The sequence below is a fragment of the Mastigoproctus giganteus genome, chromosome 6 (assembly GCF_048544385.1).
Source record: "Mastigoproctus giganteus isolate SK-2022 chromosome 6, ASM4854438v1, whole genome shotgun sequence".
NCBI lineage: Eukaryota > Metazoa > Arthropoda > Arachnida > Uropygi > Thelyphonidae > Mastigoproctus > Mastigoproctus giganteus.
In genome coordinates this window covers 141,647,540-141,666,454 of record NC_143580.1, presented here as the reverse complement: position 1 = coordinate 141,666,454, position 18,915 = coordinate 141,647,540, and the positions used below count along the sequence as shown (strand labels likewise).

At 36.5% G+C, this 18,915-nt stretch overlaps 1 protein-coding gene across 1 annotated transcript in view; it reads left to right on the top strand.

Moving 5' to 3' along the window:
* Positions 1-18,915, top strand: part of LOC150084626 (UDP-GalNAc:beta-1,3-N-acetylgalactosaminyltransferase 2-like) — a 185,834-nt gene that overhangs the window by 60,416 nt on the left and 106,503 nt on the right. The gene's annotated exons all lie outside the window — the stretch shown is intronic.

Genomic DNA, 18,915 nt, shown 5'->3' with positions numbered 1-18,915 from the left:
TCCGCACAAATCGTGTTAGTTGTAGTTTGTGCGTTCTGTTAAAAAATGCTTATGCATGCTATTGAAATTTATAAAGAAAAGAGAAGATTATCTTGGAAATAAACTCCTCTTGAAGCATTTCTGAAGAAGACGACTTCAGAAACAACAACCCAATGAGTGCAACAACCCAATGAGTGCCGAGCCAATAATGAGTGATCAATGAGTGTGCATTTAGTTGATGATGAAGAATAAACATTCATCAAAATTTGTAAGTCATAAATAATTTATCTATTATTATAATTTACTTGATTTTGCAGGCTACGTTTTCATTTCTTTGGATAAATCAATCATTGTTTAAACATAAACTAATTAGCTAACTAATTTCATTGTTGATAACGCAACCCCTATTTAACATTATGTCTATGAGAAATAAATTCCTGCTTTACGAGTGCGCTCTAGGAACGAATTAGCACGTAAAGTGGAGAACTACCTGTATCTTGTTTAATCTGAAATTCAAATGTTTTTTATCAGTTTTTAGTTTCATCTTATATTCTTTATTTGGATTTTTATTATTTTTATTTATTTTTTTATTAATGCTGATTTTAAACATTAAATAAATAAATGTCCATTTATACTCTGGATGGCTGAATCCAAAAGAGTGTACAACTTCATTGTAACTGTTTTATTGCAGGTGACATAACAGTGCAGTAACTAACAATGGGCTCTGCATTTTTTGTGGCAGTGTATTAGCTCTATCTCGCTATATATGAATTTGCATCCATGCATGTTAATCCAGGATCACATCTAGGCTTGAAGGCTATTGAAAACTTTTTAGTACTCTATTATCATGAACATGCTAAGGATTAAAAAGTCAAAAGGAACTTGTTAACATTTGACTTTAATATTTGTAGATTTTAATTTTCAGGAAATATGTATATCTTGAATATTGGAATGAATAAAGATGAAAAACTGCTGAGTTCTAACTTGCCTCTAACTAAATAAGTTAGAGCTTAAAGTTATTTAACTAAATTTGCATTTTTCACTGTCTATTGTTAAGATATCTTCTGTATAAAACTTTATAACCATTTTTAGAATTCTAAATTACTCAGTCGGACCTCTGTTTAATGAACTCCTTTTATAGCAAATTTTTTTGAATCCTCTTGGAAATTATATTTAAAATAGTTTCAGTTGAGCGAAGAAAATTTTCATATAACGAACAGCTTAGGAGAGACTTAACTGCATATACACTGTTCACACTTCTGGCCTTCAGGCAATTTATTCATTATGTGTATGTAACCTTATTATACAAACTATATGTAAAGAATTGAGGGAGCTACAGGGATTCTACAACTTAGTGGTACCTGGTAAAACCTATCTGATCACCTGTCCCACATATAGAGAAGTTGCACTGGTCAACAGTGAGCAGATCAAGGGGTATCCCATTGGCTCTGGTTCACCTTCTACTGCAGCTGTGTCTGATCTTTTCTCATACAGGGCACATATTCAAAGTTGAGTGATTCGAGAAAAATTTGTGTGTTACAGTTTCCATATCTTGTTACATGTAAAAGGAAGTTTCTGTTTTCATGTTACCGTTTTTTATTTTCAGGCTATATATAAAAAATGCAAATTCCCAATACTTTTATGTGTAACGAATCTATGTCACTAATTTACTTTTTAGATTTATTAAAATTATAAAAATAATAATTTTTTTTTTTTTCAAAAAAATACCTTACTTTTACCTTTAAATGCTCATTTTAGAAAATTTACAACCTGAAAGGATCACTGCTTAAGATGAATATAAGGTGAATATTAAGGTGAATAAATAAAAATAATGACACACCTGAAATTGAAAATATTTGAAAATTTTATTAAATACAATACACGATTACATTTACTAAACAAAACATTTAATGAGAATTTTTTTTGATAATTAGCAAAATTTAAAATGCTGTTTTAATTCACTTTCCATGCAGGCCATAGGTTGGACACTGTTGGGAATAAACTCTAAGTGCCCCATTCGAGAATTAGGAGGGAGTGATTTTCTTTTACCTTGACAAATAATCATCTGTTATTTCGTGGAAGTGTGTTATCCACATTTTTCTGTAAATTTTCCCTATCTCTGTTTACATGGTCACAGTAGCTGAATATCCGAATGACACTGACATTTTGGACAGTTTCCAAAAAAAAAAAAAAAAAAAAAAGAGAAAAAGAACAAAGAAAAAATAATTACAACCTCCAAACATGAAATGTTGGCATTTGGTGAGAATGAATTTAGAAAATTGTCAATTAGGCTTCAGTTAAATGAAAGAGATACAATTTGTCCATTTCGTGAATACCTAATTGAAAAGAGAGTTTTTGTAGAAATTTAAGAGCATTTGATGTATGCTCTGAGTACAATACCAATTTCATCAAGTGAATGTGAACGAGGATTTTCACAAATTAATGAATCTGATCGTCAGCTCAACCAGAGCTTTGTTGATGACAAAAACAATTTCTTCACTACTATTTCTTAATTAAACTGCTGACACACTTCGATCCATCAAATATATCGATTCGTGGCTGCTTTGGAAACGTCATTCATCAACAGACACAAACAGTAAGAAGTTGGCATAGTGTGTTGAATGAGAACTCAATAAAAATTTGGAATATTCTATAAAAACTTTATTATGAATTTTTTTACTAATTTTTACTTATTTTTTACAATTCTTACTTATTTTTTACTTATTACTTGTTTTTTAAACATTTACTTATTTTTTATACATTTTAATAATAAATTTATGCTTAATGAACTGTGCATTAATATACTTAATTTTTTATTCTTATTTCAAACACATTACTACTAAGTAACAATATCAGGAAATAATTTTTCAGAATACTGTACTTTTCATGTCCTTTTAATTTTCAATTTTTCTTGATAGTAAAGACCTTTTTCTTGATAGTAAAGACCTTTTTCTTGATAGTAAACACCTTTACAAAAAAGCACTGTGTATATATATATACAGGGTGTCTCAAAAATACACGGCATAACTTCAGGAATGAGCTCCTCATATGTAGACAATAAAAATATTTTATATCAACATAGTTCCGGAAATGCTTGGTTTCTGAGTTTTGAAGGTTTGTCTATGACACTTAACTGTTCAGATCACCTTATAGTAATTGTTCAAAATGTCCACCTTCTGCCTGAATACAGGCCCCACATCGACGTGAAGATGATGCCCACGGACTCATGAAGATGATGCCCAATTCCTGGCATGTTTCGTATTGTCTCACAACCTGCCACAATTCGATTGCAGAGAGTTTCCACATCAGCTACTGGAGTCGCATTCACCAATGACTTTAAATGGCCCCACAAGAAGAAATCTAGTGGGTTTAAATCAGTGAGCGTGGAGGCCAGGCAGTTGGTCCACCTCTACCTATCCACCGACCAGGAAACCTTCGATTCAGGTAATTGTGGACTAGGTGGCTGAAATGTGCGGGAGCACCATCATGCATGAAGTGTGAGTGTTGACGAATGATCAATGGCGTGTCATCCAGGAAATCAGTCACGTTGTTTTCCAGAAAGCCCCGTGAGTACCATATCTGCTTGCTCCTGATTTGGGTACATGGTCGGAATGGAAAACCACCAGATTCTGTCAGTACCTTGTGATGAAGGAAATCACCTGCGGGAGATAAGACATTCCAGTTAATAACTTGGGAACCAAGCATTTCCGGAACTACATTGATATAAAATATTTTTATTGTCTACATATGAGGAACTCATTCCTGAAGTTATGCCGTGTATTTTTGAGACACCCTGTATGCACACACACACACACACACACTGCCCTGCCATTAATATATGGCAATCTGTTTGTAGATAGTCACATCCTAGCCAAGCAAAAAATGTCAGACACAATTATAAATATGCTCGTGATATCTTTAAGGAGACAGTAGTATGTGAGTGCATGATGTGGCGACTTCCATGCTGGAAGTCGCCACATTATGCATGTATGCTGAGGTCTACCTAGACATCCTGGACAATAATCCCTTACCTGCATCAGCAGGATTAAAATCAATGTCATACTGCTCATGTTGTGATGAGTTTAAGGATATAAGCATTGAAAATTTGAACTGGCCTGTCCAGGGGCCTGACCTCAATCCTAAAGAGAACCTCTGGAATGAAGTGAATCATCAGGTGCATGTGAAGAGAGACTGCCCAAAAAAACACTTTGAAAGCAGAATGGCAAATAATATTGGAGGACATTTACAAAAATTATATTTATAATCTGGTGGAGAATGTTTCACATATTTTTTGTGAATGCCCTCCAATATTATTATGTTCCATAGAGACTAGAGACTGTCATTAAGGTTTGAGCACACTTAATTTTCCTGTAAATAAGCTATTTTAAGATATGCAGGTGTCCAGATATTAATGGTAGGGTAGTGTGTGCACACATATATAAGCAGTTATATTTTAATGGTTCAGAAATTAAATGAGAATATGTTGAGGTAATGAGCTTAATAAAATCATAATAAAATCAGTAGCCATTCGAGAAAAATTTGTAGTGTGGAAAAATATGTAGTGGGTAAAAATTGCAAATTTCAGTAAATTGAGACACCTCCCTCAGTAATGAATAATGGGTTGGGAATTCCCAACAACCCTGGGTGGGTATTTTTAGTGTCTAGTAACTACCTTATTATATTATAATAAGCTATATGTAAAATATATAGAATGTATAAGCACATCAACAGCACTAAACAGCTGTACCTGAGAAGTGTTTATGTATATTTTGTGAAATGTACTGATACGGAACAAAAGAATAAAATAGATAAAATGAAATAAAAATGCATTGCAGACTCATACAAAGTAGCACAGCAAGAAATATTGCTAGAATATAAACCATACAATAAGAAAGGAATAATATTATTAATAACTCAAAAGGTTGAAATAATATAAAAATTTAACAATGAACTGCGAAACAGTAAATTTTTAAATATTTAATTAAAATAAAATAAAGGCATCAAGTTGACAAAATTTTATTTTATATGCAGTTTAATGGTCATTGCTGTTCCATTTTGGAACATCAGTAACCAAAAAATAATTGATATCAGTGTAATTAGTATATTTTCATTTCTTTTTGGTTTCATTCATATTTTTAGTTAATTTCATCCTCACTTAAGTTTTTCCATAATGGATTAGACATTCTCTGTTTTTCAAAATGAGACGTTCTCTAAAATAAAGCTTCCTGGCCTGTTGCAGTACTCGAAAACGTGGCCTAACAATTGCTTTGTACAATGGGAAAACCACTTCTCTCTCTCTCTCTCTCTCTCTCTCTCTCTCTCTCTCTCTCAGCAAAATTCTTGTATCACATTAATAGAAACCTATCAGCTGCCCAAGCAGAATGTCTACACTATACAATTATCCCTGAGTGTGGTGCCATCCAGTTGGTATGTTATTTTTGCTATTCATATGTAGCACCTTACATTTATCAATGTTAAAACTCAACTGCAACTGTTCTGTCCATCTGCCTAATTTCTCTAGGTTTTATTATACTCTTAATTCCTCTCTCTAACCACACTCTGGCAATCTTTATATCATCAGCAGACTTATTAAATTTGATATGCCTCAGTATCTTTAATAAATATTGAAAACAGTAAGAAGGCCAACTGAACCCTGAAGGACTCCACTGTTAACATTAATCCAACAAGAACAGTGCCCATTAATAACCACAGTCTTCTGCCACCCAACCGTCCCTTTATCAACAGCAGTAACTTTCCATTAATGCTAAGCTACTCCAATCTGTATAACAGTCTTTTATGTGGAACAATAACAAAAACTTTACTTAAATTCAAAGTACATGATGTCATTTTTTTTTTCCTGTACACAGTTCCCTAGTTAATGTATCATAGCTGCTAATCAGATGAGATATTCCCTTAATAAAGTAGTTCTTTAACCATTGACTCCATTATTTTTCCTGGAACAGAAGTCACTGATTTTCCTTTCTGAATAGATATTTACAGATCTTCATTCTGTAGGGACCTCTTCTGAACCCAAGGATGATAGTTAAAGATTTATTTACCTCTTTTTCTGCTGTTTTAATATAATTAGATAGATTCTGTCAGTCTCAGGTGCCTTATTCACTTTTTACTTCATGAATTTCTCTGTTCATGAATTGTACTTTCCTCTCTCAAAATCATTTACCTCCCATTTATAACCTGGTATCCATTTGGTACCCCCAATCCTAAAAACTTCTTCACACGTTGATGTAGTGCGGAATATTTAGTATTAGTGTTAGTAATGGCCATATGGTGCAAGGAAGCCAAGGCTTGTGCTGCGCCAGTCAAAAAAAAAAAAAAAAAAGTTTCTGTGTTCTTCTTTTTCATCACATGTCCTTCTCTCCCTCTCACCTGTCCTGTCTTCCCTTTCTGTAAACATTGTAATCACCACATTCAAATTCTCTATCCCTTATGTCTGAGTGACACCATGCTTCTGATATTCCTTGTAATTCCCATATTTGATGACTTAATAATCCTCCAATTTCATCAAATTACATACTTATTTACTATATTCCTAGTATTAGTGCACAAATGTCAAACGTGTCTGAGTTTTCTTGTTGTGGTCTCCAGGGTTCCCCCCCCCCATATGCTGCTGAGTCTTCTGTATTGGGCTGAGCCCAAGTCAACTGTGTGTGTAGATTTGTGAAAGTGTAATGTTTGGAAGTGTTGTTTTCTGTTGTAGGACAGCAAGCAGGCATTTGGCAGCCAGACAGAAGAAGATTTGAGGAGGACAGTGGTTTGATCCCACCCCGAAAAGGGGTCAGCAGATCCACCTCATGGTGGGTATCCAGATGGGCTGAAATCCTACCTTCAACAGGTTAGCAAGTGGCTTCCTGGCAGGGAGCCTACTAGGCCGAGGCCTGATCCCCACTCAGCTTATGTAATCTGTAGTATGATCTGGAGTAAATTCCAAGTTCAGTTGTCATTATCTGTGGATTCATTCTGTTTGGAGTTCCGCTAAGATATAGGTGGAGCCCGCAGGCAGGTCATGTCTGGGTAGGGGTCCAGGTTTAGGTGTGCCATCAGGCATCGTCGTCACTTAAAAACACGTTCTGCGAAGTCGTTAAAAGCTACAACATTTTCCTTTGTATGAGCAGTGGTGCCTGTTCCTTGCATATACTTCTGTGAGAATTTGAAGTCCTCGTCAATTGGACAGGTACAGGTAGTGTGGTGAGCTGTCTCTGGCATTCCACAGGTGCAGTCAGGGGGTTTTTGCTAGCCCCAACATGTGGAGTTTGGCATTCAGGCTCCGTGTCCAGTTAGTAAGAAACTTGAAAATAGACTTCATATGAACCATTTATTAAGCTGTTTGGAGTGTTCCTGTACTGTAGGCATGTAATTATGGGTGGTTCTATCCAGTGGGTTGGCTGCCCAGGCAGTCTGCCAGATGGAGATCAGTTCACATCTGATTCCTTTGTTGTTACCGCTGCATGGGAAGTCCCATCTTTTGTGGTATATTAAATAATGGTATGCCACCATGAAGTGAAGTGGTATCTTGCCAGACAGGAGTAGAAACTGTTCTGCAGGCCCTGGAGGTCATAAGAACGGTGCATTGTGCTTGGTCTGGTTGTCGTTGTGCTGTGTAGTCAGCTCTATGACCCCAGGTACCAGCCCTATAGGTGGCTGTTGGGTTGAAGATCACTCATAGTAGAGCTTTAAGGTTTGACCCTTCAAGACCCAGTTCTTCCTTGTGACTCTCAGGTGCTTGCCGGTGTACTTCTTGATCTTCTCCTTGATGTAGTTTGCATGGTCTGTAAAGGATAGCTTCTCATCCAGCAGGACTCCAAGATATTTGTAAGCAAAGACGAGTTTTATTGGTTGATGCCAAATCTGAGGGATCTGGTTGGGTTCAAGGTGTCTGTTGAGGGGCATCTTTCGAGTTTTTACAGCTGAGACTGTGAGCTTGTGGTTTTCACACCATTGTCAGAGATCTTCTAGAATGTTGTTAGCTGTTTCTTCCAGTTGTTGCCTGGAATTCCCTTGCAGGACTATGGCCAAATCATTGGCATAGGCTACATTTATGATGTTATGGTGGTGTTTTGATAGCCAGGTATCAAACGTTGCATTCTGTGCAAGGAAGCCCAGTATGGATTCTTTGCAGGCAACCCCTGGTTGTTGGTCTGGTAATTTCCTCGGTAGATGTTTTGACCACAGGATGGCAGTTGTTCAAGTAACTGGACACTAGGTGATACATCGGTGCAGACCTCCCAGCCACTCGAAATCTGTACAGGACAGTTTACCACCAAAGGGTGTAAAAGGCCACTTTGAAATCCACACCAAGGCCAAGGGCATATTTCCCCTTGGTTGGTTGTGGCTAGCATCACTGCCTGAATGGCATCTTCAGTACATTTTCCTTTCATGAATTTGACTTGGCACATTATGGCCTTGTTGCCAATGCACCATTAAACACTAAACCAAACAACCTTTCATGAAGCTGTATTGTTGGTCTGAGTGGAGGCCCTTTGAATGATAGAGTGCGAGGAATCTTCTGGCTATGAGCTTTTCCAGTACTTTATTTATAATGGGTAGAAGGGCAATCAGCCTATATGAGTCAGGTTAGTCGGGTGGCTTTTCTGGATTTTTGATGATTATCTTGAGAAGTGCTTTTTTCCATTGGGCCAGAAAGACTCCATCCCTGATGCAAACATTTAGCAGGTTCTCTATAACCTCTGGTCTTGTGGTCCATATTCTTTTTAGCTTCGAGCATGTTTCAGTCAGGGTTTAATGAAAAAAATGCAAAACGATTTAAATCATTTTACATTTTTTTTCATTAAATTAATTTTTTACTTAATTTTTAATTGCGTTGATTTTTAAAATTGTGTTCATTTGATTTTTAATTATTGTTAATTATTTCTTACTGTAATGTAAGATTTTCAATTTTTTAAAAATTGTTTTCGGTTTAATTTCTGGAGTATCATACGGAAGTGTTCTACATATCATATTGAGGTAAACTTCTCTTATTCTTTTACAAATATTGATATCATCGTAGAACGTATTGAGCATTATAGCTCTAATTTATATCTTGAAGAGTACTACATTAAAACTGACAAATTTCACCTGATGGCACTTTTTCAGATTCCTTTCAAGATGAAACCATCAGCGAAGGCCGAAACCATTATAATCCAATACTTTACACTCAAAACACAGGAGCTCTAAAACACACCAGTCATGGCAGTATCTCCACTCTTTAATCTCAGCATTAATGTTCAAGCATGAGTATATGTGTTTTTTGCTGATAGTGCCCTTAACATTGGCTTTGTGTGTGTTTATCCCATGAGTACTCTTCTGCAGGCCTTGTTATTGCCCACACCTTCCTTTCTAGCCTGCCGCATGTCCAAATAGAAACAGTGCAAGAATCAATTTCAAATCTGTTTGTAGCTGCCATTAAACTATAATGTTTTTCCACCATCCTCCCCCAAACTGGCAGTTTTCTAACCTCACTGATACGTCCTCAATTGATAGCAACAGCAAATATTCTTGCACCAAATCTATATATACATATCCCATTACTTTAAAACACAGATCATGCTCTGAAATATTGAAATATTCTACCCATGCTGTGAAAAATTCATGAGCCTTGCATAGCCTCTCAGTGGTTGAATTGATTGACAGGACTCTCATCATGTACACCCTCTTATCATACGTGGGCAAAATTTCATACACTTTCAAATTTAATCCAAACTTGCATCATTTTTTTGAACATTCTTCAGACACTTAAATGAGACTTCAATCACTTTAATTCCTCGAAATAATCCTGATAAATTCTCTAAATAAATTATCATAACTATTCTTAATATCATTAGTATCAGTGTGTGCAACCTTTTGTGCCCTTAAAAAGGTGAAACTGTTCTACATCATTAACTTTAGCTCCTCTCAGATATACCACTTTTTTCTTCCAGCCATCCTTTTTGTACAATATATTTTTACAATATATATTCACACCCATTTTCCTGACAGAGTTACTAGTGATACCTACTTCTTGTAGGACCAGCACTTTCTGTTGTTGGGATTCCATTGTGTTATCTTATTTTTTTTTTTTTTTCAGCTTGAGAAGGTTTGTTGATGAAGTAAATTTTGGCTAATAAATGTGATGAGGCAGTTTGCTGTGTGAATATGTTAATTTTAAGAGCTTAGTTTAGTTAAAAAAACATAACTTAATGATTTCTCTCCTCTACTTTAAATCTGGCAAGCTTCGAACTGGACTAATGCTGGTTTAGGTTCAGGGCTCTACATGGTGCACTCTGGATTTGAGGGTAAAACAGCATGTGTCCTCAGTCCACTTTTCCCATTCAGTGGTGTCAGAACCGGCCTTTCATGCTGTTAATAAAACCACACAATTTTATTTAACGAGGCAAAAATACTTAGTATCCAATTCAACTACACAAAACTATTAAACATAGAAACTCTTGAAATTAAATTACTCAGAATTCTATTAATGTTCGCCATCCATATCTTATCTCTGATTTGTAGTCTTTTGCATGCATGCGCCAAGACACAAAATAAGCTCTTTATTTAATATTTTGACACACACACACACGCACTCCACATTATTTCTATCCTATGATCAAGACTCATTGTTGAGAAGCCCTGTCTGCTTCAGGAAGGAAATTGGTGCTGTGCTTGAAAGGGGCCCATGAAATTTGGAAGATAGGTTCATTTCCCAAGACAATTGATAAATTTCATTAATAAACTAGCAATTTTTTAAAATTAAATGTAACACATTCTTATCAACCCGGCGACTGGCCGCCCGAGTATCGTTTAGACTGATAAGAAATATTATAGAAATATTAGTAAATAAAAGATAGTCGTGAAATATTCAGCAAAAGCATTATCAAATATAAATATACATCACAGTCTGATTTTATTTTAGTGTTGGTGAATTTACATTTTTTGTGTGTGCCTACTACTCTGATTGTTGTCGGAGGGTAATATGTTTTATTTTACAATACAGTGTACACAAATTTATTACGTAACAGTATAGCTATAGCCAGTGTTGTCGTTTTAAGCGCCATTTGGCTAGATTTGGCTTCCTTTTTTTTTTTTTATCTGAAACGAAAAACTACAAGGACTAGGAATGAGTTATTACTATGCTAATGAGAGGCACACTTGAATCGCGGATTCTTTGATCCTCACGTATGGAATTCTGAAACTGGTCAGTGCATTGGGAGCAACCCTTCCTGTAATTAGCGTTTATCCCAGAGTGTTCAGAGAGCGGAATAAGCAATGACCAGGCAGAGTAAAGTGTTTACTTCAGTTACTCCAAAGCATGAAGTTTCGTTAAATTTATGGTTTTGAGGTTCATTTGCCATTTTCATAACAACATTCTACCCTTATCTATTGCTTTGTTTCTATACAGGAAACTATACAGCAAACTATTGCTTTGTTTCTATACAGAGGTCTTGGACTTTGTCACTGGCCATGAATAATACATCTTATAATGCTTTTATATGTACCTGTTCTGTTTTCGTTTGTGGTGGGAAAATTTGTTGCAAAGTTAATTGAAGGAGTAATTTGGGAAATGAAACAAAAAAATTCAGCGAATCACAGATATTTTCATTTGCTTTAATGGCAGAGAAAGAAAGTTCAACAGCTCTTGTCAAGCATCATGTACCATTCTGCAATTCTACATTTTCAAGTGCAGTGATTCTGCATTTTAAAATTTCTTATAACATGAAAAAATTTACTCATTACCACCATTTTTTTTCTAATTTGTGATAGATAGGCTGAAGATGTAAGTAAATTTATTATTCCAGTTTTCATTCGCAAATTGTGGATTCATAATTTATGAATGTGGACCATTTACAAATTATGAATGACCCATGACTTCGGCGATCGTCAAACTTTGTCCAGTTTTGATACTAATGTATATTACTCATTGCTGTAGATTTATTTATTTATTTAATATTATTTGCATTTTGTTACAAATTGACAGAATAATTTGTAATTTTATTGCTCTAGTGTTAGTAAATTTTTTTTATTGAAAATTTGTCGAAGGATCATTTACAGATCAGAGAAGGAAAAAAATATGAATTTCAAAAAGTTATTTTTCTTGTCTGCACTTTTTTTTTTTTTTTTGCACTCTGAACAATGAATGTGCACCTCCTGAATAGAGAAAGTATGCATTGATTTGCTTTGTGCGCAATGCAATGCCAACCTTGTAGTGATTATTCTGTAGTAAGTGAATTTGTTATTCCAGTTTTCATAAGTTTACATGATGGACCATTCACAAATTATGAATATCCATGATGTTGGCGATCGTCAACTGTTGTATAGTTTGTAATAATAATAATATATGCTACTCATTGCTGTAGATTTATTTTATTTTATTTATTTATTATTTTTTTTTACTAATCTTTGCATTTTATTACAATTTGACAGAACGATTTGTAATTTTATTATTCTGATGTCAGTAATTTTTTTTTTTATTGAAAATTTGTTGCTTGATCATTTACAGATCAGAGAAAGATATTATAATATGAATTTGCACTAACACTGACACTCAGAACTTCATTTCTTTGAAACTTTCGTGATCAATGGCTCAAAGATGCTAAATATAAGAACTGACTCTGAAAATTAGATGGTGATTTATTTAAAATGTTTTTGTAAAGATTGTAAATGCACACTGGCAGCCAAATTAAGTGATATTCAAATTACATAATAATCTTTTTGGTTTCTTGAGTAAATTTCTACAAATTTCAAAGGACAAGTTAAGAAAACACTCTGCAGATTTAGAAATCACACTTTCAGATGCTAAAATCATTGAGAGAAATGAATTAGTCAAGTCTGGGAAGGTGGCAGATATTTATGCCATATGCTAGTGGAGGAAATGGAAGCACTGAAACCAATTCTTCCAGAATTGTACTTCGAAAATCCTTTAAATATTTTAAAATTTATTGCAACTAATGAAAGAGCCACTGGATTTCCGAATTTATTCATATCTCTTAAGAATATTTTTAATGATTCCACACTGGCAGCTAAATTAAGAAACTTTTCCCAATTAAAGTTAATTAAAACATATCTGAGATCAACGACACTTCAAGAGAGACTAAACAGCCCCTTGCAGTTTTACCCATCGAAAGAGAAGCAGCAAGGAATTTAAATTTTGAGAAAATTTTGAAAGATTTTGCTGATAAAAGGGCAAGAAAAATATCCTTTTGATTAGTTTTGTTTATATTATCAAAATGTCTGATCAATTGTTAATAAATTGAAATATAAAAATAATAAAGATTTATTAATAGTTTCAGTTTTTCATTATTTCAGATTATTGAGGGGTTAATAGTGAATTTTTTTAAGAGGCCCTGCCAGCATGCTCCAATTGGTCCCCGCATTTGCTAGGACCGGCACTGTTGAAATCATTATGGTATAGTGTAACGTATATCTTAAACTTGGTAGCATATAACATAAAACTTGATAGCGTAATACATATCACTGCATTTAGGAACCTATTTGCTTAGTGTAGTATTGTCAATTAATCAATTAAATATATTAATCTTATTAATTTCCATTGTTAATCAATTAAATTGTGTTTAAATGGGAATCATGCTCCAGACTACAGCAGCAAAGTAAGAGGCACAAAGTAGCACGAGCTTGAGGAGAACCAAAGGGGGAAATTCACCAACGCATCACAACCTAATAAAATGTGCAACTTGTAAAATGTTTGCAAACCTTTCTGGAACAGAACATGATCCAGCCAAAGGAATATCTTTGTAGTAGTAGTAGTAGTAGTAGTAGTAGTGGCACATGATGCAAGAAAGCAAGTGTAGGAGCTTATGCAGCATCAGCCAAAAAAAAAAAAAAAAAAAAAAATCATCACACCATTCCCTCCAAATGCCTGTCCAGTTCCTCCTTAAATTTATTTAACCTATCAACTTCCACAACTACAGATGGAAGTTTGTTCCAGCAATTAACCACCCGCTGGCTAAAGGCAAATTTCCGCACATCTATTCTACATCTGTCCTTTCTTAATTTGAACTTATGTCCCCGTAGGTTCGTAATCTGAACAAGTGGAAGGATCCCATCAGAATTCAGCGTGCTCAACCCATTCAAGGCCTTATAGACCTCAATCAGATCACCGCGCAGGTGCCTAGTCTCCAGCCACTGCAATTTGCAGAACTTAAGCCTCTCTTGGTAAGAGAATCCCTTCATTCCCCTCACCAATCGTGTTGCTCTTCTCTGTACACGCTCAAGCAAATCTACATCCTTCCTAAAATGAGGCCTCCAGACCTGTACGCAGTACTCAAGGCGTGGCCTGACCATTGCCTTATACAGAGGGACAATCACCTCCTTTTCCCTGCTAGCAAAATTCCTATATATCATTGACAAAACCCCATGACCCGCCCTAGCAGCCTGTCTGCATTGCTCAGAAAACTTCATATCTGACTGCACAATTACTCCCAGGTCTTTTTCATTTTCTACCACCTTAAGTGTAGTACCACACAGTTGGTACGTTTCTCTGGGGTTACTTCTACCCATATGCAGTACTTTGCATTTGTCAAGGTTGAACTTCAGTTGCCACTTCTTAGCCCATCTGCCCAAATTATCTAGATCCTGTTGCAGTAGCACACTGCCATTACTGTCATTAACAACCCTGCCAACCTTTGTGTCATCTGCAAACTTCGACATTAAGCCTGATATACCTTCATCAATATCATTGATAAATACACAAAACAACAGTGGACCCAACACCGAACCCTGTGGGACTCCACTAATAACATTAGTCCATGAAGAGCAGCACCCATTGATTACCACCCTCTGTCTTCTCCCACTTAACCATCCTTTTATCCATTGTAGCAACTTACCCTTAATACCATTCTGCTCCAATTTGTACAGTAGTCTTCCATGCGCAACAGTGTCAAAAGCTTTCCTGAAATCCAAGTATATGATATCAAAATTATTTTTCGCATCCAATTCCTTTGTGACCACATCATAATAACCAATCAAATTTGTCAGACAAGACTTTCCCTTAACAAACCCATGCTGTGTTTGAATTATTGCTGCAGTCTTGTCTAGATGATCCTGCAATGCATCTTTAACCAGTGACTCCATTATTTTACCCGGAACAGAAGTTAAACTAACTGGTCTGTAATTACTCGTGTCACCCTTCGATCCACCTTTGTGAATTGGGGACACATTTGCACATCTCCAGTCCGTGGGAACCTCCCCTGAGTCCAAGGATGCTCTCATAATTATGGCTAAGGGTTTGCTTAGTTGCTCTGCCGCCTCCTTTAAAATAACTGGATAGATCCCATCCACCCCAGGTGCCTTTCTTATGTTTAACTTCAACAATTTCTCCTCCACTTTGCTCTCAGTTATTACAAAATCATTAAGCACACTGCTACAATTTGATAACCTTCTTCCATTTTCAAACTGTAATAATTCCTCACGTGTGAATGTAGATGCAAAATACTCATTCAGTTTGTTTGCTATCTGAGCAGGATCATCAACAGTCGAACCATCGATGTCAAGTGGACCAATCATATTCATCCCCTTCCTTTTAGAGTTTATATAAGTAAAGAAATCCTTGCTGTTTTTCTTAGCATCCTTTGCCAAAGATTTCTCGTAATCCGCCTTCGCCTGCCGAACCTCCTTTGTGACCTGATTACAGACTAGCTTATATCTGCCACAGGCTTCTGCGTCACCTGATAATTTATATGCATCCCATGCATTTTTCTTCTCTGTCACGAGTCTCATTAGTTCATTTGATAACCATTTAGGCCTAAACCTTGAACGATATTTCTTAATCGGTATATAAAGTCTAGTAGCTTCCACGATTAATTCCTTGAATGCTTCCCACTTAGAATTTACTGTTGGTAACATCGTCAGTTGATCCCACTGTACAGAATTTAAAAACTGTCTGAGACCACTGTACTCCCCTTTACGGAAGCAAAAACCCTTTCCTTTACCCCTGACGGTAGTTACCTCTTTGAGTAAATCCCACTTCAGCACACTGTGATCACTGCCACCTAGTGGTTCCTTTATCTGCAAATTCTTAATACATGAATGATCACTGCTGATAACCAGATCAAGAGTATTACTTTCTCTGGTTGCCTCTCGAACATGCTGCTGCAGAAAACAATCATCCAATAAATTCACAAAAGTCTGACTGGTGTGTGAGTGACCAACCCACAAGTTCCAGTCAATATCTGGGAAGTTAAAATCCCCCATTATAAGACATTCAGATTTACTGGCCCACTCTATTTCTCTGTACAATTGTTCATTGTACTCATTCAAGTCATTAGGCCTATAACACACTCCTACCCTTATTTTTCCTTTCGCAGTGCTTATCTCGCACCAAACTGACTCAACAGAGCACTGTTCATCTATATTAACTGGGTGCACTTCCTTTGATTTTATGTTTTTCTTAATTAACAGCATAACACCCCCTCCCTTTCTGTCCTGTCTATCCTTTCTGTACACATTGTACTCCCCAAATTCCAGTTCTGCATTCCTTATATCTTTGTGACACCACGTCTCTGCTATCCCAACAATATCCGCCTTTGATGTCTTGACCAACACTTCAAATTCAACAAATTTATTTACTATACTTCTAGCATTGGTATACATGCAAGCATACATGCTCCTATGCCTATTCCTTGTTACCCTAACACATCCCATATACCCAACTATTCCATGATGACTGCCATCCGTCCCTGAAATCCCCAACACCCCTCGCTCCAGGTCGCTTCTTATTCTAATAGAAGTTGTGCAAGAATCACCTTCACCTCTGCCTGCGGTTACTGTTAAACTATTAGTCTTTGTATCCCCCCAAACTAGCAGTTTTCCGACCCACCTAACACTGCCTCGATAGCATCAGCAAATATTCTTGCACCCTTTCTATTTAAGTGTATCCCATCCCTGTAGAAGCAATCTCTCCTGTTAGCAAGTACAGTCCAGGCTGAAAAAAATTCTACCCCTTGAGCCTTGCACAATCCTTCCAGGGCCGAATTGATCGACAAGGCTCTCATCATGTACTCCCTCCTATCGTGTCTGGGCAGAATTGCAGACACTTTCAAATTCAACCCTATTTCACGGCTTTTTTTCAACAGTGACCTGTACTTGTTGAGTAATTCTGCCGGTCTCCTACTCTTAATATCATTAGTGCCAACGTGTACAACTATATCACCTTTTGTGCCCTTGAAAGATGATATCCGCTCTACAACGTCATCAACCTTTGCCCCTGGCAGACATACCCTGGTCCTGTTCCACCTATCCTTTTTACAAAGGATGTTCCCCGTTTCCCTGACAATAGAGTCACCAACAACAACTAGTTCCTGTGGGACCAGCGCATTCTGCCTTAGGGGTTGCCGCTGTGTTGCGTGATGACCAAGTGCAAGCTCTGGCGTTGATGTGGGCAGCTGAGAGCCTGATGGGCCCCTCAATTTAGTTCCTTCGAGGGCATCCACCCTGTCCTTCAAGCTCTCATATAGGCCCATAAGAACGCTGAGTTGTTGCCTGATTTCGATACACTCCTTGCATCGCGCACACACAAAGACATCCCCCATGGCAATATCATGTTCCGTTCCAGAGAGTTCGGCAAACATTTCACAAGTTGCACATTTCTTTAGGCTGTGATGCGTTGGAGAATTGCCCCCCCTCAGTTCTCCCCCGAGTCACAGCACTCCTGCCACTTTGTGCCCGTTGCTTTGCTGCTCTAGTTTGGGGCATGGTAGTTTAAATTAATAAAATCAATAAATTAAATATCAATAGTATTTGAATAGAAACTATTAAATAGAAACAGTGAAGCGTATTACTATATAATTATGCATTAGAGCTACCTCAATTAAAAAATTTGAATTCCCTACCACTATATCCAAAAACAATGGCTACAAAAATGGAACGAAATAACGGTTTTACCTATCATAAGTAAAATCGACAAAAACTCTTTATCTAAATTAAAAATAAAAAATAACCAGCGTAACTATAACTATATAACTACGTATTAAGTACAATATAAAATAACAATCATGTAAATAACAGGTAAACACTTATCGTTTTTGCAGAGCCTGTAACAGATAGCTGTAACTTTTAAAGAGATTCAGTGCCCTCTCAGTGTCTTGTGTATGTGCGTGTGCTTAGGTACAGAGAGTGTGTGAAGAAATTAGACACCAAATCCACCTTCTGATGGGCATTTATGGGAGTTTGACAAGTAGGGTATATGACCTCGAAGGAATTAAAATGGGAGGCCCCATCAAGCTTTCAGCTGCCCAACTTAATGCCAGATCTCACGCTTGTGCATCAAACAAAACAGTGGCAGTCTTCAAGACAGAATGTGCTGATCTCACAGGAGCTAGTTATTGTTGGTGAGTCTATTGTCAGGGAAACGGGAAATATGTCATGCAAGAAGGATAGGTGGAATAGGACCAGAGTATGTCTGCCAGGGGCAAAAGTAGATGACGTTGTAGAGCAGATATTATCTTTTAAGCACAAAAAAAGGTGATATTGTTGTACACATTGGTACTAATGATATTAAGAATAGAAGCTCTGAGGACTTACTTAACAAGTACAGGGCAATGTTGGTAAAAAGTCGTGAGTTAGGATTGAATTTGAAAGTATCTGCAATTCTGCTCAGGCACAATACTAGGGAGTATTGTGCGAGCAGAAGTGCAATAATTGCAATTGCAGAATATTTTGCGAGCCTCGTCAATCAATTTGGCCCTGGAGAGAATGTGCAAGGCTCATAGAGTAGAATTTTTCTCAGTGTGGTCTGTGCTTATTAACAGTAGAGACTGTTTTTAAAGGGATGGGATACATTTGAATAGAAGGGGTGAATGAATATTTGGTGATGCTATAAAAGGCAGTGATGGGTGGATCAGAAAACTGCTAGCTTGAGGGAATACACAGACTAATAGTTTAACTAGAGCCACAGGCAGAGGTGAAAGTGATTTTTGTATTGCTACTATT